This window comes from Odontomachus brunneus, unplaced genomic scaffold (assembly GCF_010583005.1).
Source record: "Odontomachus brunneus isolate Ranch 3 - 2012 unplaced genomic scaffold, Obru_v1 Obru_scaffold_071, whole genome shotgun sequence".
Taxonomy (NCBI): domain Eukaryota; kingdom Metazoa; phylum Arthropoda; class Insecta; order Hymenoptera; family Formicidae; genus Odontomachus; species Odontomachus brunneus.
Window position 1 is genome coordinate 939,353 of NW_022639521.1, and position 27,917 is coordinate 967,269.

Below are 27,917 nucleotides of genomic sequence, written 5' to 3' on the forward strand. Positions count from 1 at the left end.
ATATATATATATATATATATATATATATATATATATATATATATATATATATATATATATATATATATATAAATTGACGGGGATGGTGCAGAAAAGAAATACATACAAGAAGTAGTATAAATAAGAAATGATATAGAATAATAAATAAGACGTATGATCAGTAACATGAATGACAAAAGTAGACACTTATAATTGTAAATTGTGTGATTTTTCAGAATTAAATTATAGCATTAAATTGTAGAATTAAATTATAAATATATACATTGGTTTAATAAAATATGAATTTATTAGATATTGAATTGTGTGATGAGTCTAAAGAATGATAACGTATAAATCTTTTTATATAATTTCTTATTTTATTATTTCTTTTATTTTTTCGTTCTCACATAAACTACTACATAGTGTTGTATAAGACGTTACTTGTTTGATAATGATTATTTTTATTAATTACATTCTTTTTTTTATTTTAGAAGAAATTTATAATTTTATTGTTAACGAGATAAATAAATTAATGAAGTAATTAACCACGGCATAAATTCAAAATCAATTGAATTGCTACGAGACCAATATATTTTTACAAAGCATCATGAAACAAATACATTTTTTTTCAAAATTTTAGTAATAATCTGATTTTTATAAAAAAAGTTTTAAAAAATATTAGGTGCTTAAATTAATTCGATGCTTTTATTTTAATCAATTATAACTCCACTTTAAATTCAAATATCTTTCTGTCGTTTAATGAGTTTTGAAATGTCAACCTTAAAGTTTAAAATGTTCTACATAGCTTGTCGGAGTTGACAGTATAACCTTATAAAACAGTATCGAACACGATGGCGTCTGACAAGTCGCATATCAAACACTACCCAGACAGCAAAATCTTTCAAAGATGTCCCAAACATATTCTGAAAACTTCTAAATGTCCGTATGTCCCAGGATATCCTAAAGGACTTCTAAATGTCCGCATAAGGATATTCCGAAGATTTTGTTGCTGTCTTGATATATTCTTTTTGTTTTTCAATTGAAAAAATGTAGCCGAAGTTGCAAACATGATATGTTTAGCTTTGGAGAAAGGTGCTATAACGCATAATACCTGTAAAAAGTAGTATCAAATGTAGTTTCGAAATGGTGATTTATATCTTAAATGCCGATAAAGAACGCTTAGCCGCAAAGGGACAAAGATTACTATTTATTCATTGAGCTAGAGGAAGTTCTTTCTCATACAGCTTCTTCACTGGATCTAGCCTTTACGGCTTACCATCTATTCCGATCACTCCAACTTGGCTGATACACACTTTAAAAGTGTGGGAGAGCTCTGAAAATACATCGACGATTTCATGAACTCAAAGCTGTCGTCTTTTTTTTGAAAAAAGATTCGTTAGCTACTCGATAGATAGAAAAAATATTATAAAATAATGACAAATATTTCAAACATTGAAATGTTTATTATTTTTTTATAAATAAAAATTCAATTTAAAAAAAAGCAGCGAATTAATTTGCGTACCTAATATTAATATTTGTAAATTAAAACGTATGACATGCTAATCTGTTCCGGCTAGGATATACTCGTATTGTCAAAAAAAAAAAAAACATTTTTATAGATAAACACGAAAAGTTTGATGCCATCAATTAAAAATAAAAAGATATTTTAACAGATTATTACTTAAATTGCTGCAATATATATTATATAAAATGATACTAAGTGTTTCTCATACATCATGTAATGTAAATTAAGTCAAACAAAAATCCTTTACCATTTTGCAAATAATTACACGGAAAAAAAAGATTTGCTAATATATGGGCAACTAAAAATATTAACTGCAGGAGCAAATTTTCTTGCTTTTATAGCAAAGTTATTTAGTTGTGATAGCTAAAAGATTCGCTAATATATATTAGCTATGAAAGCAAGGAAATTTGCTCCTGCAGTTAATATTTTTAGTTGTCCATATATTAGCAAATTTTTTTTTTCATGTACGTACATTTTTACTTATTAATTAAACAACATTGGTCCATATCGCGTGCAATCATCCGCTAATTTTCTTTAATTAATAATTACAAAATCTATGGTTATTTGTCAAATGTTATAGGACTTTTTCGTTCAGTTTAATCCAACCTACAAGCACACGATTAGGGTCGTTTTCACAACTACTATATCGCATGTGATTATATTTATCAATCTCCTGTTAATAATTCAAACTTTTACGTAGTTGTTTGCAAAGTAATGAAGGAATCGTGTGTTCAGTTTGACCTAATCTATATATAAGAAATTGAACAATATGGCTATATGGCTCCAGGAGTGTATTGTTCATGTATTTTTTTGCTAATATTTATTTTGGGAGGAACGAAATCGCTAATTGGTCCTTTTGAAACATAAATTTTTTTTGAGTTTCATTAAAATCAGAATAATATTATAGTTAAGAAATAGAAATAAAACTGATTTGGTAGTAGCAGAATAAATTTTCAAGTCTCTTGAAATTTTATTAATAGCATTATTAATAGCATTCATATTATATACATAGAAGAAGGTTGTTTCTTTCAAGTTTATAAGGTTAGTTACAATAATTAGTTGCTTGAGAAGTCGTAACTAGAAGAGATCGGGGCTAGGCATGCTATATTTTAGAAGTCGAACTTCTTAGTTCCGATCTCCCCTACACGATGGGACATTTAGATTCAGACACCCTGTATGAATTTTGTAAATACTTTAATAAATACATATTTCAGTTATGTTATATAAGTAATAAGTAGTAATTTTTCTCCACGAGTATGGTACGTCATTCTGCAAAAATTCCCTCCACTTAGCAACTTATTTGACTGTTGGCAACTTTAATTAAGCAAGACAAGCTGGTAATTAATTCTCGCATGTGTATTAACGTGATATTACACACGTAACAATGTTGACATCGTTATCGTCTGCAAATTCGCGTCAAGTATTTAGCCGACGGCGAGAAGGTAAAGCATCACATTTTTTTCTGCTGAATCTCGCGACAGATAAAAACTATAAAGAAGCACGATCTCACGATTTCAGCCCGTTCTGCAAAGCCCGACGCAACGAAATGCGTCGCGACCTTTTCGCCACTGACTATACGCCGCGAATCGATTCCGATATCTAGCGCGGGATTCACCGTCTCGTTCTAAACAAGACAGGTTTATTGTCGCCGGCATTTTTTGGCCTTCTTCAGAGAGACGACGACGGCCGCATGAGCGACGTCGTCTCGGGCCAACCCAGTTTCACGAGCGTGTCGATCGTACGCTGCCCTGCCTATAAGGGGTATCCCGTTTCTCCATTATGGGATTGTGCTAATTGGAGAGGGGCTTTTTTCCTCTGAGATAGAGAAATAGAGAGAAGGGAAGAGAGAGAGAGAGAGAGGAGGGGAAGGAGAGAAGAGAGAGAAAGAGAGCGCGTCGATTCATGGCAATTCATTAGCATTCCTCGCACGGATCGTCGACGCCTCGCATTGCTCAGCTGTGCCCCGATCGAGACGTTTCTGCGTCATTTGCGATGCGAATAATTCGCTAAAAACCGTCGCGACTAATTATGTACGTGTATCGACTACACACGTCGCGCCGTGTACATCGTGTATCCCGCTTGCGGGATACGCGATAAAAAGTGTCGAGCAAAAGTGGCGGCGACGTTTTTAATATATACTGAGTAAGGAATGAAGAAGAAATTTGTTGAATCGACAAAATCGGCGATCAGCCTTGTTCAAACAAATGTCGTATCCACTGAACAAATTAGCCGTATCTGTGGACGCAGTTGTTGACTAAATCGCGTTCATTGAGGCGATTAACTCGTTACGGTAATTATACGACTCGTTTAATTCGATTCCATTACCTTCTTCTTTCTTCATTGTACACATTCATTGTTTCAATAGGATTTGAACACTTCTTTTCGGTGCATTTCAGAACGTAACCGATGGTCCAGTAAGAGAGCTTAACTTTTGAAAATTAATAATAGAGACAAATTCTCTCACTGGATCATCGGCTGCGTTCTGAAATGCATCGGGAAGAAGTCTTCAAACTCTATTGCGAAATAAGGTGTACATTCTGTTATCGCGTATTTTCACGAAGGCGGGAAATCGGCGAGTTTTCTCCGTGCTTTACGTCACTGCCATTACAGCGTTTTGTCGAAGATGTTTCTTGCCTTGCCGAGGTGGTCGATTGTAATTAATTGCGAAAGGATAATAAGTACGCGGTAGCTACAACGGATTCATCCTGTTTCGTAACCGCACTCCATCATTTTTCTCTTTCCTCTCTTCTTTTCCTCTTCTTTCTGTTAAACTTCTTTCTCTTTTTCTTTCCTAAAATTTCGCGATCTTATCTATTTCAATTCAATTGACAGTTTAATTGACTGTATATGAATTCTCTTCTGATGATTATCTTAATTTTTCTTGACTCACGTGATTTCCTGATACACGAAGACTCGTGCTCGGCGATTTTTAAATAGTGGAATATATTAAAAGTTTTCTCGGCATGAATTTTTGATTCTGGTTAATATTTTGTGACTGCCATAGTGATTATTAATGATAATGACGCTGTAATATTATATCAATCTAATCAATATTGTTAGATCAAAACTATGGTTTCTAATCAATCTTTTAATAAAGCTTCCAAAGTTTTAAAAAATTTAAGTTTTAAATTTAAATTTTAAATATTAAATAAAGTTTTAAATTTCCCCCGTCACACATTTCTGATAAAATTTCACCAAATTGATATAATTTTTATATGAAAACTTGGCTTTGCAGTAAAATATTCTTTGAAATATCTACTATAAGAAAAATACAGGTTTTACAAAAAATAATTGGAAAGGACGAAATTATTGTTTTATTTTAACCTCATTATGTTTTCTACGCGCGGCAAAATGAAATACTACACAAAACTTATTTATTTCCCAATTATTGATTTTAAAACGTCTTTAAAAATGACTCATCAAACCATGCAATATATAAAAATATATTATTGCATTAATTACATATGATGAAGTAATTGCATTAATCTACTTATGATTTATTAGCAAACATTTTTTTATGAAACAATAAAACTACACTCTCTTCTGATTAAAATATTAATAACAATCATTATTTAGTATAGTAATCTTTGGTATTAATTTTCTGAGACATAGTATATGATAAGAAATAATTAATTAATAATTAATTTTAAGAACATAATAGCATAGTCCTGTTATACCGCGAAATATATAAGTTTGAATTATATAGTACAAAACATTATAGATAATCGATATTTGCACAGGTATTTAATTAAAATGATGAGAAAAGATTATCTGATAATATTAATATGCATGCAGTAATAAAAAGAAGAATCTTATCATTATTAACCTCTTGTGCAAATATACCTAACAAATTACAACTCAGAAAATATATTAAACGATTTGTAGCATCTTTCAGCTAAATATAATATAACAACTGATAGTAATATATGATAAGAGATATTTGACAGTGATAATTACAAAACGTTTTATTACACAGTATTTTGTAAGAACAGTACGTTGACAGTATTTTTGTAAGAAGTTACCGATCATATCTCATTATGTCCCAGGTTATTCTATTTTTACAACTGAATTTAGAATTTTAAATATATACTAAATGTTTACAGAAATATTTCTTTATAGGCATGATTATGTTTCCTACTAATTATGGTAAAACAATTATATAATGCTAATTATATAATGCTAAATATGGTAAAACAATTATATAATGAAAATATATAAATATATACAATTATATATATAGAATATGTAAGGATATGTAAGAAAATGTTTGTAATACAATAGGTTACAGTTTAAACACAATTAAGGACTCATGAAATTGTCAAAATTGAGAATCCCTCTCTTATTACGGATTGCCAGATATTATATTATTAATAATAATAATTATCAATTATTTGTTAATAATTTTTATTTGTTATTATATTCTTTTTTTAATTATATCATTAATTATTATAATATTAATATTATTACATGAGTCTGTGTATTAGAAACGAGTTCCGGAATTTTGACAGTTGAGATGAACTTCAACTTAACTATGTATAAACCACTTTGTAACCCACTATACGTGATTAGATCTGTAGATTATATCGAACTGAGCACAAAATTCCTCTATCATTTTGCAAACAATCACGTAAAGTATTGAGTTATTAATTGAAGTAGAAAAAAATGGAAAGAAATAAATAATTATGTGTGATTATTTACTAATCTTCTTTAATTAATAACTCAAAATTTCATGTGGTTGTTTGCAAAATGATAGAGGAATTTTGTGCTCAGTTCGATATAATCTACAGATCTAATCACGTATAGTGGGTTACAAAGTGGTTTATACATAGTTAAGTTGAAGTTCATCTCAACTGTCAAAATTCCGGAACTCGTTTCTAATACACAGACTCATGTAATAATATTAATATTATAATAATTAATGATATAATTAAATGCTAGTTTGATTTAATTTACATGTATACGCTTTCCTACCTATTCTCAGATTCCCTATATAAGATCTATATGTGCAAAAAATACAAAGAGTATAGCGTAAACATGTTCGTATTTCTAACATGACGTTTTTGTCTTTATGTTATTGACATTGTTAGAGTTTATTATCCAGTTTGGTATCCCCTTAATACGGATCTTAGAGACCGCTACGCGAGCTAAGGAAGATTAAACATCTGCAATAACGTTTAGGGGTATTTCGTCAAAAATATAGCCAATATTAAGGTCGAATCAAGCCGGCACTTTGTGTTGATGCCCGTCATGAATTTACGCTATTAGCTAGACCCGTGCGAAAGACCGCACGTTCTTATCTTGAGTTCGAGTGAAAGCGGCGGAGAAGGAGAACCCATTCGCGTATGGGCCCTTTTTTTAAGTGTCAGCAACTTTTCGGTTTCGCGTTACTGCGCGCGTTGTACTTTCACACGTGGCGACGTGCGCGCGCGTTGCTTGAGTCGAAATTTTGGTTTTGCAGTAACCCTGTATGTTAGTCCCATAGAATTTGGAAGACAGATGGTGGAGCTTGAGATATTCTTAGTCGAAAGTTTGGTTTTGCATTATCCCCGTTAGTTCCGTGAAACTTATAGGAGAATCTTGAGATTGAGACACAATGCAGGCTATTGTCTTACTTTAATGCTACCCGTATGATTACTTACTGTCGTGTTGAGGCTTGAAGAAGCACTTGTTACAAGATTATTGAATGCTCGATTACCTCAATATTCTGCCTGCGGTTAAACCTTATTCTTTGTTTAGTAAGTAATGTATATTAATTGTGTAACTTACATATTATTATTATTAAGTTATTCTGGATCTCGCACAGCTAAGGATAATTTATTTAACTACAAGTAAAATATATGCAATAGCATGCATATATATATAAAAATATGCAATGTTATATAATTAATACGGTTAAAATAAAAGAATTAATATACGCGAAAAAAGAATAGTTGTATCAATCAGAAAAATAGTGAAATATAGATTGTCTTTCTGACTTCAAAAATCAATTTTTGGTTGTATTGACCCGATTTGTTGCAAAAATGCATTTTTTCAGGCAATAAATCGCAGTTCTAATGTATATCGCATAAGTCAACGTAACCAAGAATTGATTATTGAAGCTAGAAATGAAAGCTATGCCATACTATTTACTATTTTCTATTGATACAACTATTTTTTTGTGTAGGGACATAAAATAACAAATGTTCTTTCATAAAGTTTTTTAAAATTTTTTATTGGCAAATTTTAATAAAGTCAGAGATTCAATGGAGATGAAGAGAAAGGAATAGTGAAAGTAAGGATAGTAATGAATTAAGAATCAACAATTGAAATTTAAATGGATTTGTTACATGGAGAAAATAAAACAATTTTTTTCATATAATTTTTTTTTCAATCTTACTATGTTTTTACTAGTGCAGAAATAAATTATCTTAATAAATCTATGTTGCTAAAGACAACATAGTAAATTTCAATAGAAATATAGGAAATTTTTTAATAGCATATTTGAGTTCCTAAAATATAAATACAAATGAAAGGATAATTTATTATTATAGAATGTCGATTTATTCCTTACAGTTGCTAAATTCTACAATAATTTTTGCAAAATAAAATTCTCTGCGTATATACAATATCAATAACAAAAGAAGGAAGATAAATTTAAAATGAAACTTGATATTCAAGGAGTATTATTATAGACGTAAATTAATACAAAGCACATGTTATATTTTAAATTTCTACACCTAAAAGTAAAGATCTCGATGCACTCGAGTGTCTTACAACAGAAGATAGGATTAATGGTAAATCTGATCATAAGCAGAAATAAATGGACTCGACTAGTTAAAATGCTAGTTATCTACATGGAATAAAAACTTTTAGTGGACGTCCAATAGACATCCATCATGGAGACATCCATCAAAATCTCTAATGGTCATTCATGTAACATGTATAGGACTTCTACTGGACATTCAAATGTCCGTTTGTCATATCTCCATTATATTATATATAATCTCCATTAGACGTATCGAGTGGAGATTCTATAGAAGTCGTATTGAGATTCTGTAGAAGTTCTATGCAGATTTTATGCGTGCATATATAAAGCTTTTACATAAGTCAATTCCTTAGATCGTTACAATAAAAATATTTTATTTTTTGTATAATTTTTGGTTTAAATTTTTGGTTTCGCATGTTCCAGATAGTTTAGTCCAATTTAATATAATGCGAGTATGTCAAATAATGATATGTTAACACAATTAACATAACATGATAAACGGATTATTTAGAACTAGATTTTATGTAAAATTGACATAGTTATAACGTAAAATATAACAAAATATTTTTACACAATATTAATTATTATTATTATTTATTTATTTTATTTATTTTTAAGATGTCGGTGAATTTGAGTGAAATCTTTTTAATTATGTTTCACTTAATTGATTTAATCTGTTGTTTTTGGAAAACATGTTTACTATATCGATGGGATTTGAACTCGGGACTTTAAGATCTTTAATCATCTATTTTATGTGCTACGTCACTTCAAAGCTATGTAATTGATAAATATATTTCGTGTTATCGAAGTTTTAAGATAGCGAATGTTACGTAGGAAAACTAATATATAAAATAAATTAATTTTTTTAGAAGAGTCTGCAATGTAACTAAAACATTTAATAAATCCGATTTTTATAAACAATAAAATAATTTATGCACTAATATCAGTGCGTAACTCCATTTTATAAAATTTTTAATAATTTCATCAACATTCTTTTACCATTTCCTAATAACTTTTTGTTAATCAATCTTTGGAAATAATGCAATAAAGATATAATAATGTATTTATATTTCACTAAATAATTCGTTACATTTTCAGTTGACATCTATTATGATCTGTGTGTAATTTTTTAAATAAATTTTTATGAATAGTTTCATAAAAGCAAAATTATCTAAAAGATTATCTGGAAAAAGCGCGCTACTAGTTTCATCTTTCTCATCTGGATGAATTAAAAGCAAAATCATTTCATCTAAGACGAATTTACGGATTTTTATCTTATCTTCCCAGATGATTTTGAAATCATTTATGTCAAATACTAAATGTTAACCTTAGAGTTCATCATCTCTCTGAGAACGACAGCATGAGAAATGGCGAACTCAGCGACGACGTGATTCAGAGGTAGAAGAACATCTCGTTCGATATAATATACACAGTATCGCAAAGCCAGTCTGCAATTGGATCGCGTAACGGCAGGGAATCGATCGGCATCGGATCGTTATCGAGGCTGCGTATTTCGTGATGTACGATTGAAAAAGAAATCAGGTACCGCACTCGTGGGCGCGCGCGAACGATGACGTGTGTTCCGAGACGTCGAACTTCCGTGGCGATACGACCTCGTGTTAATCGCAGAGGGGAAAGTGGGGTAATCCTTGCCACACGCTGTTCGTTTTTACGCTTTTTTTCTGCCGACACGACAGCTCTCGGTAAATCCTTATAACCGCCACTTTCGGGCACCTCCAGCATCACGATCATCACGATGCTCTCGCATTTCATCGAATTGAGTCGTGAATAATCGCCGACGAAAGTGACGAATGTCTGTTTTTTTTTTTTTTAGTAAATATTGATAAAAACGAAGTCAGCCTCAATGACTTTGATCTTGACATATGTTAAGATCATCACCCTGAACAAGAATCAGGTTTTAATCATCGCTTATGGTTTGTTAGAAAGTTATTAACAAAAAGTTTCATAAACTCAACGTAATTTTTGCACATAGTACCATAGAAATACCATATAAGTACCATAGTATACATAGAAATAGTAAACAGTACATATATGTGCACGCGAAGGCTCCGCATTCCCTTTTCAAAAAAACCAATCTAACCTAACCCATTTACTAAAATAGGATAAATAGTACACATATATTTGCACTCTTTATATTTTTATACATAATTTATCAATAAGAAATGCAAAAAATACAAACAATAAGAATACAAAAAATACAGAAAAGAAAGAATACAGAAGATACAAAGAAAAATATAAAGATAATTTCAGTGATATACAGGTTCTCGGAAGTATACAACTTATTAAAACATATTAATAGGCAAATGAGAGTCAAGTATTGATCTTGGAGCGAATATTTTTTAATAATGTTGGGAGGATAATAATAACACGCGCCGGATAGATTTTTCAGTTTCTAAACGTACGCGGTAAATCAACCTTTCACGTCAAACCGATCCCGAATTCCGATTCTATATATTTAGCAAGTTAAGAGGTTCGACTCCTGAGACGATATTTTTTGCAATTATAATTGGGAATCAAACTAATAGGGAGTCTCGGATTAATTGAAGAGGTTAATTCTATTAATATTTAATATTAAGCCGGTTTGACGTCGAAGATTGATTCACCAGATATATTTAAAGATTGGAAAACTTATCTGGCACGTGTGTTGATACTGTCAAATATTATTATTCTCCCAACATTATATAAGTCTTTTTGGCTTGGCTTGTCGTTTTCGCGAAGGAGTTAATTCATCATACCCGAAATTTTGAACTGATGGAATATATTAACCCATTAACGCCTAAATGTGCTGAAATTTTACGTTGATTTGAGCCATTTATTTTACTACGGAAATAAGATCTGTTGTTTATAAAGAGTACCATTCCAACCAATTTCGATGTCGCTCTATCGAATAGCATTGAGAAAATTTTAAAAAATTCGCAATTTATGTAAAATTTTTGCAAAATAAGATTTAAAAAACGCATGTTTTTAGAGCTAATTTTTTCTTCTTCCGTTATTTTCTCTATAAAAACGTGTTAGTATCGCTCGAGAAAGTGTCTAAAACGTGTTCCTGACACTTTAACTTAAAAAATATGCCATGGGTATTTTTTTCAACAAACATGGTGCTATCAAAATAGCAGTCGATTTGAAGCGTTTAATTCGTATTTTCGTTTATATTTGGTTATCGAAATTGTTTTAGGATCAATATTACTACAAAATTACATAATAATTTACATAGTAATTACATAGTAAAACAATTTCGTAACCAAATATAAACGAAAATACGAAATAAACGTCAAATTGACCGTCATTTTGGTACCGCCATGTTTGTTGAAAAAAATACCCATGGCATATTTTTTAAGTTAAGGTGTCGAGAATACGTTTTAGATACTTTCCCGAGCGATACTAATACGTTTTTATGGAGAAAATAGCGCAAGAAGAAGAAATTAGCCCTAAAAACATGCGTTTTTTAATTTTATTTTGCAAAAATTTTCTCAACACTATTTGATAGAGTGACATCGAAGTTGGTAGAAACGGTACTTTTTATAAACAACAGACCTCATTTCCGTAGCAAACTAAATGGCTCAAATCAACGTAAAATTTCAGCACATTTGGGCGTTAATGGGTTAAATTAGATTATACTTAATTTTTCATTTAAATGGAATAATGAAAAATATATATATTTTTTCATTTAAATAGAATAACAACTATGTATTAGGTTAGACTATATTGTAATACATACTTTATATGAAAATAAAATGAAAATGTGAAAATACTTTTAAAAGGGAAAAAACATGCATATAGAAATTATTTACGCAGTCGTCTCGCACTATTCGAACACTCGTTATCCGAATTTTCGCTACGTACGTACAACGAGTGAAGTTTATTCGCACCCTTTCCCGCTGAACGTATCGGATTTCCGTTATAACGAATCTCACCCGAAGCGCATCTGAAACTTTCGAGGCAAAACTCGAAAGTTGTGTCTCGAAAGCTGCATTACTGTTCGCAAAAATATCTTTCAATAGTCTCATTAAATGTTTACTAGTGAGGCAACTGTTGCGTATAAAGAGCGTTTATCATCACGTTGAAGTAATGAGTCGTGAGTAAAATTTGCAAAACATTTTGCTCTGTTTTAGTGTTGTGATTGAGGAACATGAATAGGATTTTCTCGATTGACCCGAAATGAAAGATTTTTTGCATCAAAAATAATGAAGAAAGCTAACCATTCTTTATCACTCTTTTTACTATTAGTTAAATTGCCAAGAAGCTCTCATAGTGAGGATAATCAATGTGATTTTATCAAATAATATCCCTACTCGAGATTTTCCCCAATTTTAAACTATAATTTTTTTATACTTGCGGTTTAATTTCTACTTTGTTATTTTAAACAACCATGTTTAAACCTCTTTTGATATTCTTTATTTTACAATTTCCATCTAAAGTTCTTAAATCCAATATAAATTATTCTGCGAGACAGGATTTTTATTTATTCGAAGTTTCTGTGTTTTTTAAACCTGTAATTAGGTTTTGCTTTTAAACATTTAACTAGGAAATTATTTGTGTGCTGTTTGTTCGAGACATAAAGTAAGTGTTACATTTCTATGTATAATTTAAAATTATCGTAATCTTCTAGAATCTTTAAACATGATGAGGAAGATAAGATCGAATGTAAATACAAAATTTCGACTTGGGTTCTCTCATACTCTTCAAGACAATTCTTTGTGATAAGCAAAGTTGAAACTTCTAATATAAACTTCAATTTTACGACGTTTAAAATTGAACGTCTTTTTTAATATTTTGAACATTTAATTTAATCTATAGTTTCCATTTAAGATTTCTAAAGTACTCTGGAGCTTTTATTTTCTAAAAGTTCCTCTTTTCAGCTTGCAGGTAGGAAATTACTCGTTTATGACTTGTTTGAGATGCGAAGCAGGAATTCCATTTCTGTATTAAACTCATCATAATTCTTTAGGATCTGTAAATGTTAGAAAGTTAAGGCCAAAAGTAAGAGCGAACCTTCGACTCGAGATTATATATAGCTAATCATACGCTACGTTACATAAAATGTTCATTTTCATACGAAGTGTAATAAATAAGTGTGTTTCGCCACAGTTCACGGGGCGCCTTGCTTCGACGTTTCGCGCGCGTTGCGCCATTTCGAGCGGCGCTAAAGAGCGTCGCTATTTTCTCATTCTTACAGATTGCGATCGCGCCGTCCAAAGCGAGCTCGTGATAAGAGGAAACAGGAAAACTAAGAGCAACAGTTTCGCCTAACAAGATTTATTATCCTCAGTTATGAAGACCACTTTCGACTTTTTACACACACTGAGAAAAAAACGTTTGGTATTTGTAATTATACACTGAAAAATTTATTTAGTTGGGTTAACCAAAATTTGGTTAAAATAGGGTCGAACAAATGTTTCGATCGTGAGGACCAAAATTTCATTCTTTCTACCAAAGATTTGATTTTCTGAAATTAAACTTGTTTCATTTTCGTTTTAAAATATCAAACCTTTGATTCAAAGTACCAAATATTGGTTCTCACAACCAAAACATTTGTTCCACCTTATTTTAACTAAATTTTTTTTAGTTTCACTAAATAAGTTTTTCAGTATAATCATATAGAGAAATAATTACTATAAATTATGATCAAGATAACCATTTTTTAGTCAATTGCACTATAACTTTAGTAATAATAACCTTATATGCATGTTACTACTACTATCTTCGTGGAACAACTAAAAAATATAGTTGACAGCAAATTGGGCCAACTATATTTTTTGGTCGTTCCAATACGAAGAGAATAAGGTTATTATTACTAAAGTTATAGTGCAATTGACTAAAAAATGGTTGTCTTAACTATAATTTATAGTAATTATTTCTCTATATGATTATTGTTACAAATACCAAACATTTTTCAACAGTATAGAAATTGTTCGAATTGTTCCGAAATAATATACACATATCGATAACTAACAAGTAATAGTTCGCATTTGCAAAATTATCATTGTCGAAATTTTTGTCTAGTAAACTAAAAAATTTTCTCTTTCAATTTGGTTAAAAGTGTTTCACTTTTGCTTAAACTTTTTTTTGTTAAAAACATCTTTTGTTTGAAATTTCAGTAAACTTTAAAAAACAACTGATTGTTCATAGTAAAGTGAATTTTCAAGACAGTTTTTTTACTCTTGAAAACTTCCGCACCTTTCAGATTACAAGCTATCAGTTCTTAGCTCTCGATATCAGGAGTAATTAATAAGTAAAGAGAGTATATGAGATTTGATAAAAGTATATTATTACTTTACGGAAATGATTAAAAGTCATTGATTTATATGAAATATAAAAACATTTTTTTAAGTAGTAATTTCGCGCGTTTAATAAAACTTCAAGCAATATTACATACTAGAAATTGACAAAATGGCAATTTTTTCAATATTATATTTCGATTTTCGGTTAAAATTTCGATCCTTTTTTAGATTTAAAACAGAAACTGTTGCAAATATTGCAATTATAGTTCACTTTTTGGAGAAACTTTTGTAAGCGTGTCAAGCCTTAAAACGATATTTTTAATAGTTTTTAGCAATCACTTTCGTAAACTTGAAAAATGTGGTTTAGAGAAAAATGAGTTTTAAAACTTTTACATTGTGCTTTATATTATTTTATATTTAATGTTTTTATTTTATGTTTGTTATGTTTTATTATCTTATATTTTGTTATTTTATGTTTAACTGTAGATTTTGACTAATTATATTTAATTAACTATATCGGGTTTATAAAGTATATCCTCTATTTTTTCCAATACGTCTCTTGTTCAGCAACTTTTTGTCGAATTTTTCTCTGGCCTGTTGTAACTCGACTAAGCTTCGATGCTCGACAGCTTTCAGTCGTTCGGCGTTGTGCTACTCGGTGAGAATTTTGGTTTGAGGACCAATTATCTCTATTATTTCCATGATTTTTATTGAAAGTATACATTCTTCACTAAAAATGCAAAATGTTAGAAAAGCAGCAATTTCAATCATTCGAAATAGAAAATATATAGGTTTCGGAGTGAATTGCCACACCTTTGCGTTCATTGTTGTTTTGAGTATAGCCTCATTAAACATTATTTCAATAAATCCTAAGAGTCTCGTAGTCGAATAATTTCCTAAATCTTTTCGTTGAGGGGTGAACATATTCATTCAAAGTCCCTTTGGCTTGGCTTGTCGTTTTCTACCTGCGCGCCGTTTTACAGCCTGTAACTTCAACAAATTTTCGAATTTACACTTATAATTTAACAAGCATACTCTTAAAGCTGCAGACTTTAGAACTATTTTAAAAAATCGTTTCTTTTTTAATCCAACAAAGTAGAATACTTTCTTAATAATTCCCGGACAAATTGCCGAGATTTAGTATTCCTTTAATTAGTGCAGAAATCGTCGAGGAATATTCAATTAATATTTCCGCGATTCAATAAAGTTAAAAAAACTTACAATAAAAAAACAAAATACATATTTTAAGAAGGAAATGTTCGAAAGAATTTACAGTAAATTTTGCTTATGTTTAGGATAAAAATACTTGATTATTTACGGGTACTTTTACGTATTATAAGTTGGATTACTTTATAATATACTTTGTATGAAGATAATTTTAAAGAAAGAAAGAGAAATGCACTAATTACTTGTACAATTACTGTTACTCTCAAGCCCTCGCTAATCGCATTCACGATGCGCCCGCCCGCCTTGCCTATCCGAACGTCGACTCTCTCGAGTTCCTCTCTCCCCTTACCCACGTTTCTAATGCACGAGGTCATTTTGCAAGAAAGACGAAAGACCTCCTGTCGCGCGAAATGCGGTTAGTCGAGATCGCGTGACAGCCGGCAGTTTGCGATCCCGCGGGACTTGCGCGAAACTCCCGTAGGACGCTTACCTAATATCTGTCCAGAGAAAGATCGTAATTAAGTTGGCTACGCGGTTTGCCCCTAATTAATTTCATAAAAGAAGTGGGACAGATATGGCAACTGATACGTCGAAATCGGGAAATATAATGAGGTTAACAAGACATTAGCAGCGGAAGATTGCAGCTATATGGTTTATTATATTTGTTATCGTAGAATCGCAGTTTTTGCACAGTAAATAGGCAAGTTTCTTTAAACATAAACGTTATATTTATTTGCAAATATGTTCCACAGATATGAAAGAATATTTGGAGTTATACCGTATATTTCGGTATCAGAAAAATCTTGTAATATGTTTTCTAATTTTGAAAAATTGAGAAAGTTTGTGTCACGATTATTATAACTTTTGCACCGAGATTAAAATTTATTATTTTGTGCTATATATTATGTTAAAGAGGAGGCGAAAAGATTTTTTAATCTATATTCATTATTTTGGAGGATATATCGAAATTTAACTAATTGATTCAATGTCATGATAATAACGAACGACAGTCTAATTAATAAAGAAAATTTGTTTTAGATTAATGTAGTATTAATTTAAGCAATAATTTGTCCAGACTATAAAGAACATCTTCGAAACATTCTGAAAATATTTTATTTTGATATAGACTCGAAACAGTTCTCGAAAGTTTCAAAGTTCTTTCAAAATATTTTTGATTCTCCTTTATTATTATTTGCGAAATTAGATATGCCACCTTTTCACAACATAAAACTTTCATAGATCTCGATGTAGTATACCCGGATTAGTTTAATAATAAAAGAGTTGATATGCCTTATCGTAATTGGAATATCTGGGTTCAATACGTAACACTAAAAATCCAACAATAACTGCTTACAATAGACAGTTTACTCTTGAAAAACCAAGAAAGTGTTTGTACAATGATTTTTTATGAAGTAATATTCGTTCAAATTTCACCTATTTCTAGTTTTTTTATAAATATTTATTATTATATATATATATATATATATATATATATATATATATTATATATATATTATTTTTTCTATATATATATAATATTTAACATGATGCTGATATTCGTTCAAATTTCACCTATTTCTAATTTTTTTATATATATTTATTATATATATATATATATTATTTTTTCTATATATATATATATATAATATTTAACATGATGCTGATACCGAATATTATAGTTTTTGCGACGATTAGTCGAGTTTATTTTTTAAATTGATTCATTTGAAGATGTATTGAGTGAACTGGAGGACAGTTGCTGTTTATCTTGTATTCAATTTTAAGAAGTCTCTACTACATACACGAGAAGAAGCTCCAGTTTCTTCGTATCGTTCGCAAAAGTCAACTTACCAGTTTGTTTTGCGTGAAGGCCTTCAGTTATAATTTTATAAGCCTTTGCGGGATACAACGAGATTAGTCTGACAATATGAACGGACAGCGAGAAAATAATAAGTCGTAATTTGCATGGACCGTATAAACAGAGCAAAGTGCGCAAGCGATATGAGTCACGCGCCGTGATTAAACGGCAACGGTACGATGATTCCGATTATCGCGGTAAATCGCGGCCTTTTTCTTCTTTTTTGCGGTGCTTGCTCGCGTCATCGGCGCGCGCTCTCTGCACTTTACACACTCTTTAAATGAAACTGACACGTTAAGTAACTAAAGATCACGTGAACCGTAACATGGATGTCGACGCCTGGCGCCACTTATTTTCCGAACTTGCTTATAATAATTTATGTGCAATGTAATAATTTTTATTAGGCTTTGATAAAACCCTAACTGATCGGCCTGAATATTAATTGTGCCCTTAAGTGGCGTATAATAAGTTGTTCGCAAGGCCCTTGAAAGGAGAGTTTCTTGTGCTATGATTGAAACTTTTAATCAGATCTACAATTCGCGCTTGATTTTAGAACCTTCCAAAAAAAGTTTTATCGAATCCCCATAAAAATTTCAAATATAATAATAAATAATATCTCAATATCAAATTAATATAACAATAAATAATATCTCAATATCAAATTTAATTTGTTTTAAATATTACATTTTAGTTTATATTTAAGTTGCATTGTATTCATCATAATCTTCTTTACGTTTTTTCCATTTACCTTTATTAGTAAATATAAATAATGAATTGAAGTATACAGTACAATTGTATGTAATAGTACTTTTGTTCATATATATATATATATATATATATATATATATATATATATATATTATAGCAATGTGAAAATAGGACACATAAATGCAAAAGTATGCACAAAAAACTAAATAAAAAAGCCAAACATTTTTTTAAAGTAATACATTATAACATATTTTAAGTAACGCATTATAATTTTAAGTAACACATTATAGTTAAATAATTATTATAATAAATAACACCCAGTATTATTATTATCATAAATTATAAGAATCAAAATAAAATATGGCATAAACAAAATTACTAGACAAAATATATATTATGTCCATTTATTATATTATTTATTATATTACTTAATATCTCCATTCTATTATATAAGTTATTTTAACTTAATTCTATCCCATTTGCTAATGTAGTTTAAAGCTAAAAATACTATTTCTTTAGTAAATCGCTCAATTTAACCTCAAGAAAGTCTTCAGTCATTAACCAAAAGCAATCTCAAAGTTCTTTTTAAAATGTTATTGAACAAGGAAACTATTGAATCGTTATTTCTACGAAGTATAATATCTTTCAGAATTTTTTTTACAGCTTTAGTAAACTTTATATATATTATAAACTAAATAAAATTATAATAAAAAGATGTTTCTAGGTTCTGCGGAAAAGGAATTATTAAATATTAATTTTTCACATGTGGTATTCTCGATAAATTTTTTTGGCCTTAACAAAATATTCACATAAATTCCTGAGAAAGCATTAAGCTAGTAATAAGTACATGACATGATAAGCAAATTACATACTTGAGACTTTAATAAAAATAATAGATAATTAATAATATAATTTGTATATTATATAAATATTAAATAATAAATAATTAATGATATAATTTGTATATTATATAATAATGTATGTAAGGCCATTTTTAACAAATTTCTACATGGAAAATCTATGATGAAAAGATAGATGCATTTAGATGCAATATGAAAAGTCGCGGGACAAGCGACAATAGTACAACGGTTCTGACAAATTTTGTCTTTTCCAAAATGCATCGAGGAGAAACATGTTTCAATCTTTTTATCACGTTGTGTAAATGCGAGACGTTTCGGTCTTGTATTACGACTCGCATACTCTCGATTTCTCAACACTGATTATAACTGGTTAAGTGGGGAAAAGATGAGTTAACTCGTCCTTTAAAAATATCCCGGCCAGGCAAAACTCGTTGTGAACATTTCATAATTACACACGCATGGATGAATAAAGAGACCATTTGTTTTTTCATTTTTATTATAAAATCACATATCTTCTGATGTCTCTCGTCTCCTTTTTGTTTATACTAGCTTATTCTACTTTACAGTTTAATTGTAATAACTTTGCTATTTAATTGTAATAACATATAAGTATTGGAACATTGATATGTTACTTATGAATTAACGTTATACTTGGTTTCACAAATAATAATATATTTCACAGTAAATCTAATGAAAACTTCTTTTTTTTTAATTATATGATATACTATTCCTGTTAATAAATGCAGTTTTTATTGCCAGATTTTTATGGCCAGAGATAAAGTTGGTCTATAATTAAGGGCCGGCAGGAAGGTCGTGAAAACTTCTTGCGGGAAATTTGGAAATATTATCGAGCATACACATTTTATTAGCTTTAACTATTACACATGTTTATCACAAAGTATCAAAGGAATGAAGAAAGATACTCTTGATGTCTCGGTCTCCTTTACGTACTAGCTGCAGAATTTTTGTATCAAGTAAATGTTTATGTCAATTGACAGTTTAGTACGTCAATTTTTAAATTTTCTTTGGTACGTTAATTTTTAAATTTGAGCAACTATGCTCGAATTTATTATTGCACGTACTTTCAGTGCGTAAAAACATTTGTAATTTTATGCAACCAATGTAACGTAGATTTTGCAGAAAAAAGTCAGTATTTCGTCGGTAAAGTTCTCAAATGTGGTGTCCCTTAATATCTAAATCGGTAATGTTTAATATGTTACAACTGAAATAAATCGCACCACATTTTTATCTGCTGCGGATGTGAGGCGAGTTAATTCCTCTTCAAACATCTTTTTTATATACAGGGACCGTCCCAGATTCGAATGCAGTTATCTGAATTTCACCAACGAGTCGTACATGTGTATGTGCGTGCATGTAAGTATTTGTGTATTTAAAAATAAAACCATTTAAAATTCGTAGTTCCGAGGCGCATCCGACGAGGTTAAAAGCGACAGCCCGATATGGCTTCTAAATTTGTTGGCGCGTCCGTCCGGTTATTAGGTTGAATATCTTTGAACTTTCGGAAGAGGGTGCCAACTGCGGAAAGGTGAACGTATACTCCGCCATATTAGCTTGGACACAGGTATAATCGACCGCACCTTTCCTTTGGCCGTTATCTAGGCTGCACCCTTGACGATCTACCTCCTCCCCTCTTCGTTCGATGATTCGTCCCTGAAAGCAGAGGTGATTTCGTGAACTCTTTCGAAAGAGAGAGAGGGAGAGAGAGAGAGATCGGATTTCTTTACGACAGATGGGGATGGAAATTAGAAGTAACCGTGGAGTATTCTTGGGGGCAGCTCTGTTCGATAAACGAGGCGAGAAATTTACTCGCATGATATAATGGAACAAAGAACAAACATCTCTCGTCCTTCCCTATCTTCCTCTCTTTCTATGCAAACAGCGAATTAGATTCTTTAATTATATCAATTCTCTCTATTGCATTATTTTTGCAGGAAAACTTTTTCCTTGTTTTCACTTATTTGCCTTCTTTTATGTTTAATTTTTTTCTATTTTTTCTATTTTTCAATCTTTCTTATGTTACAGTTTTTGTATTCATGTATTTAGCATTTGAAGGGGTTGCCTCAAAACTCCAATAATTTCGGTTTAAATAGGAGAGTTAATTATATTAATATCAAGAATTGGGATCAGGATTGACGTGAAAGATTGATTCACTACGTACGTTTTAAAAAGACTGAAAAATCTATCCGGCGCGTGGTTGACCCTGTCAAGCATTATTATCCTCCCAATATTTGATTTAAATATTCGCTCCAGCATTCACGTTAAGCTTATACTTGCCTAAAGATATGTTTGATTTAGTTGTACACTTTGAGAGCGTGTGTATACAGATTTGATATATTAAGACCATAATGTAGACCTAATCATTGTAACTTTACAAAGCTCTTCCTTATTCAGTTGTCATCAGGATATTATAAAGTATATCATGTTTAAGATTCTTTTACATTTATATCATATTTAGGATTTTCTCACATTCACTTTCCATAGCTTCTTGTACAATATCAGGTGTAGCTGATCAAAATTTTTAGTTGGGTAATTTCTCGTATCTAGTTCTCTAACCTCATTTCTATTCTCGTATCTATCTTAATTTTTGCTATGATTGCAAGACCAATCTATTGAGTGCTATACACGCAAACCTGTTTAGTTATAACATTCTATTTTGTTATATATTAGCAAGTTATTTGCTGAACCAGTCAGTCCATTTCGCCCGTATTTTTATTACAGGTATGCATAGTTACAATCATAATTTTCAGTATTTTTTTCTTCGTATACTAAGTTCGTGCGCTTGAGGAGAATAATGACAGAACGCTGAACAAATGATACTTCTCTCACTCTCACACACACACACTCTCTCTCTCACTCTACACACATACACACGCGCGCGCACACATGCCGCAGAATGGTATCGCGTGCTTTTGTTTTCGTATCGAATTTCGAAGTTTCTTTCTCGCAGGCAGCTGCTTCAATTGACTTCGCGATACGCCGTTACCGCGCGGAACTTTAGCGAGCAGAATTTGAAGTTGCGGAGCCTCGTCCCACGTTCGTCGACGACGCCCGCCACGGAGGACGGTCCTTTTTCCACGACTTTGCCGAGGAGCAGCCTGATAAGTTTAACCTACGCGCGCATTGTTCTAGCCGGAATGAAGCAAGAGAAGAGCTTGTCGCGCTGCGCTCGCCCGAAGCGACGATGACGAGTCTCTCGCGCTCGCAGCGACGCGACGAAGGCTGCGCGAATTCGCCAGCTGACGGCTCCGAGTCGCGCGTGCGAAAGTCATGATGGATTTCAGCCTTCGCGCGCGCGAAAGATTCGCGCGGAACAGGTGAACTTTCCCACTTGGCCGTAGAATGTATTCGCCGGCGACCGCCTTTTCTTCCTGCCGGCTTGGATTGAGAGAACGTGACACCGTCTCGCGCTTAAGCGGACTCGCATTAGCGCGCACGCTTCGCGCGTTACTCACGTATCGCGTTTAATTACGGGCGCGGTGTTTGCCGGAAACGGCGGTCATAGTAACCACACGTTATCTGCCTGCGCAGAGAACGGTGTGTTGGAGGGACACGTGCGTTAAATTCGAGCCGAGCGTGCGTCGCGAAATTCCCGGGGATTTATTTACCGCACGGTGAGAAAGAGAAAGAGAGAGAGAGAGAGAGAGAGAGAGAGGAGGGAGAGAGAGAGAGAGAGGGGGGACGACGCGTCGTTGAATTTTTCTTCTCTCTGTTTTATTTGTTGCGGCTACGTCCACGCGGATTGCGCGGTCGCGCCTAGTCGCGCGTCTCTTACTTTATTTCGACACGAGGCTGATTCCGTCGTTGCAATTTTCTCCTGCGTCCCGCGAGCACGCGAGCGATAAAGGAACGCGATGGAGAAACGATGCGAAAAATGTCGTGCGCGAGGCCTTTTTCAAGTGGCCGCTGAATATCGACGCGCCGCCGCCGCCGCCGCGCGCGTTTTCGATTTCGCAAAGCGCCGGGGGGAACGGCGCTTTTATTGAATTATTTTACGACAGTCGGCCACGCGGCATGACCGTCGTGCTCGGTCGTGTTAGGGTCACGTCGTTTAACATAATAAAGGTCAATTGTCCCGTGGGCAAGCACGTTAGCCGTTGTTGCATAATTTACGAATTATGACTCTGTCTATCCTCCCCCGCACGCTCGTGCCCTCGGGTGTATATATATTCACTTTAAGAATACAGATTAAGTGATTCTTATCGAAGAGCAATTGTTTTTACTCCCTGACAATATTGCCCAAGCAGCAGAATGATGTGAAATGACGTATTACACTGTCCGATAAAATATGACTTTTTCTCCTGCGGCGATTGCAGCTACTATTTTTTAATAAATTCGAGCTCGCTGAAACCAAATCCGCCAGCAAAAAATGCACATCACGTCAGGCTTTTGAGATGAATAGAGTAATATTGGTAAAAAACTGCGTTTTTTGACATATTGGCCAATTTTTTGCGGCCACACGAAAATTTTATTTTTTATTTCATTGACGCCACTTTAAATTGCTATTCTTTACCTTTAAGACGAATTGTTATTTTGTATTATGCGATTTTTTCACCGAGTTATGAATGTTTATGAAAATGTAAAATGTCGGATCCAAATTGGCTGATTGAAACTGGAAAGTAGATGGATTTGTATGAAATGGGTATCCTAGTATTTTCGAGGTTGCTGATACCGAATCTAAACTCAAAATTTCGTAATTTTGAGTTCAGATTCGTAAACAGAGACCCCAAAAACTCCGAGTACTGACTTTAACCCGAATCGAGTCACTTTTCTTATTTCGGTCCGCCATATTGGATCCGCCATTTTGAATTTCGAAATTTTGAGTCTAGATTTAGCATCAGCGATCCCGAAAACCCTGGTAGTAGGATACTTTCATACAAATCCATCTACTTTCCAGTTTTAATCAGCCAATTTAAATCCGAATTAATTTACATTTAGGAAAATGTTCAGAACTCGGTGAAAAAAAATCGTACAGTAAAAAATAAAAATTCGTTTTTAAAAGTGAAAAATAGCACTTTAAAGTGATGTCAATGAAATTAAAAAATAAAATTTTGTTTGGCCCCAAATAATTAGTAAACATGGTAAAAAATGCAGTTTTTTATTCATATTATTCGAGTTATCTAAAAAACCTGACATAATGAGCATTTTTTGCTGGCAAATTGGCTTCAGCGACCTCGAATTTATTAAGAAATATTGGCCTTTGTCGCCGCAGATTTTTTGAACTATGTTATTGATGTTAGAAACGTATTTAATACGTTATTAAACAATCACTTGACATCATCATATTTGTTAGTTTATTAACATTATTAACAAAAAAATTATCTAATTTAATTTAAATAGCCATAGATATACATGCAAGTGGAACAAAAAATTATTAAAATTTGTTAGAAAAAAGGAATTCTTAATTCTATGTATAACATTAATATTAATTATAACATTAATATCAATTTTTCTAATTGTACAAATAATTACATCAATATTAGTTATAACATTAATATCAATTTTTCTAATTGTACAAATAATTACAAATGGAACTAAACATATTCAACACCTAAATATATTACAGTTCTATGTATAATATTAATATTATTAATACTTTTTCTAGTTGTATAAATAATCTCATGTGAGTAGAGTTAAACAATTTTTAATTTTTTAAAAAATAATTTTAATTTCACCAATGATATTAATATTACTATTTTTATTATTTCTATAATATTAATTATATTTTATTATTATTTTTATAAAATTAATAATATTATTAATAATTTCCTAGTTTCATTTAAAGCTAGAGAATTTTTAATCTTTATAGATAAAATTTTTTAAGGTTATATATAATAATAATTTTATTAATTTTTAAAGTTAGTATTTTAAAATTTATCTTTATTAATTAAAAAGAAAATTTTAATATGTATTATGTATAACAATAATAATTAAGAAAAAATGATTTTTCTAGTTGAATAAACAATCCCAGCTAGAACTAATAATTTTTTAATATTAAAAAAAATTGTTTAATTCTGACATGATATTAATATCAGTATTTTATATTTTAGTGAATTTTCTCTATTTAGTTGAAAACAAATAGGTATAGCTAAGAAGTCCATTCCATGATATTTTTTATAATATATTCTGTAGTGATGTTGTCAATAGTCTCAATAATTTTTCTACCTAAGTAAAGAGAGAAAGAGTATTTCATATGCATGAAGAAATTCTCAAGGAAACATTTTTAAATTCTCAATTCTACAATATCATGTATGAGCTTATTGACACACGTTTTACGTCTTCACCGCTCCGTTAATTCCCCGCAAATCGTAAAAAAAACGTAACAGATGATTGAATAACCAAAGATACGACGGATAAATGCAAATCCCGGCGCATACATTTTCCACCTCGTTCCACCGGTTCTTCAATCGCTGTACATCTAATTTGTTAAATGCAATTAGTCACGCCTTATACGCAGATCATTATTCCGTGGTAACGATCACCGGTGATCGTCGAGGTGACATATTCGACGTATTAATATCGCTGACAATGTCTCCTAATTAAATAAGCGGCCCTCAGGCGGACGTGTTTTTCCATCTGGCGAATTCAAAATACATTTCGCAATTGTTTCTGCATTTCGCGCTGAATTGCAGGCCGCGATCCCCATGCACGACTGCACGAAATGCGGGATCTGGCCGGCGCAATTAACAGAATTATTATCGGCCATCGGGAATATCGACCGTTTCTCGACCTCCCGTTGTGCCATCACCTCGTATAACACGATAGGTTGTCGCGTACTTAATTAAAACTTGCATGTCTAAATATAGCGGCCGAGAGGCACGGCATTCCGATCGTGGATATTGGTCGGCTGAACACGCGCGAGCGTTTGCGTGTGTTTGCGAATCAACACGCGCAAGTATCTGCGCGCGTCCCCGTGATGACAATTTTCGAGGATCGATCTCATGAGGTAGGATTGAATCCTTCAGCTCGGCTGCCTCGCGTACAATTTAGCGGAATGTTTCCGTTCGGAGGAAAGAGAACAGCAAAAATAAGGGAGGAGTCATTTAACGATCGCGTGATTTAATAGCATATCGCGCGTTTCTCTCTCTCTCCCTCTCTCTTTCTATCTTTCTCTCTCTCTCTCTCTCTCGTGCGTCGTGTATAAATATCATATGACATGATTCGAAGCGAAACACCATCGGTCTGATAAAGGAAACGCGGGCGCTAACACGAAGTCCCTTTTTGCGAATGTTTCCCTTCGTTGTTTCGCACGACCTTCGTCGCGTCGCGCACATCACGCGCCGTGGATTTAACACGATCGTTTCGGACGCATTCTGACACGTTGCGCGACTGAAATCTGACAGGAGTTGCATACAGGGTGGACCGAAATGCAAAGCGAGAGTCTATCGGCACGCGTGACACAATCGTTCGGGAATGCCAGTGTCGGAGGACCTCAGCGAGGTCCTCGCGCGAGTCCTCGCTCGAGCGCGTTAGAGACATTGCAATTAGAATCGTCTCGATCCAGTTAAGTCGTGCCGCGTCTGGTGTTAATTTAGACAAATTAAATGTAACGATCGGGTTGATATGCTTTGTCCCAAAAAAAAAGGAAAATGTACTGAACTTCGGAAAACGAGGCGATTTCTGGGAAAGTCATAATAACGAAATTTTAATACCGAAGTGATCTTCTGAAATATTTTGGCATCATACAATTGTCATTACATTATAACAAAAAGTCATAACATTAAGAAGTGCAAGTTGTGTCGACAAATTATTATTATTATTGTTATTATTATTGTTAGTATTGTTATTGTTATTATTGTCACTGTCATTGTCATTGTTGTTGTATTATTATGATTATTATTGTGGAAAACTATATTTTTCATTATTTTGTCTCATTATATTGACTACGTATTAAACATGTTTCGAACTTCCATATATGCTTCCGATATTTTAGGAAATTTGTATAATTTTTAGAGAAATTGTTTTGGTATATAGATTTTTTCGAATTTATGTGACTTGTCAGGAAATTGTCCCAATTTTCAAATTGAATTTTAATTTTCTTGGACACAATGCTTCTCCACCGATTAAGTAATAAAATATTATTTACTAAATTTAATCCATTAAAGTTCATAATTATTTTACAGACAATTTTAATTAACTCTAATCTGATATTCTGGAATCATCTCCGATCTCAATTGATTTCTAACTTTGAATTTTCCACAAGTCAGTAAAATGAGGACTTTTCCGCGCTAAAATAAGCTATAGTTGTGGGCAATATTAGGCTCGAACACAATTAAGTAATTAATTTTAATTACATGTCATATAAAAAGAAGGCAAAGTTGTTTTGATTTCTGATGCCACTTAAAAGAATGCCATATTAACAGAGAGTTAATAAACTGTAAAATAAAAAATCTAAAATAAATAAATGAAGATGATTCTACGTTATTTTTTAATCTTTTACATCACATATAATATAATATAATAACAAAATGATAACATATAATAACCATGTAATAACAAAAAAAACCTTTATGTAAATATTATTTATTTATGATTATAGTATGTTATAATATTAATTATGTGTGATCAAAGTTTTTGTATTATTAAATTCTAATTACAAACAAAAAGAGATTTAACTACAGCCAATTTTTGTAATAATCTTAATAAAATTCCTTTCACTTAGTAATTACTTAATTTTTAAGTTTTTGGTTTCATACTTTTTAATTATTTATTAAAAATTTGTTTTTGAGGTTAAAAACATATGTGAGAGTTAAGATCTGTAGACAAATATTTGAGATAATAATAATCTTTATTTTATTGTATATACAGGGTATCTCAG

General features: G+C 31.8%; 1 protein-coding gene across 1 annotated transcript in view; it reads left to right on the forward strand.

Moving 5' to 3' along the window:
* Positions 1-27,917, forward strand: part of LOC116846861 (four and a half LIM domains protein 2) — a 642,247-nt gene that overhangs the window by 18,141 nt on the left and 596,189 nt on the right. The window lies entirely within an intron of this gene.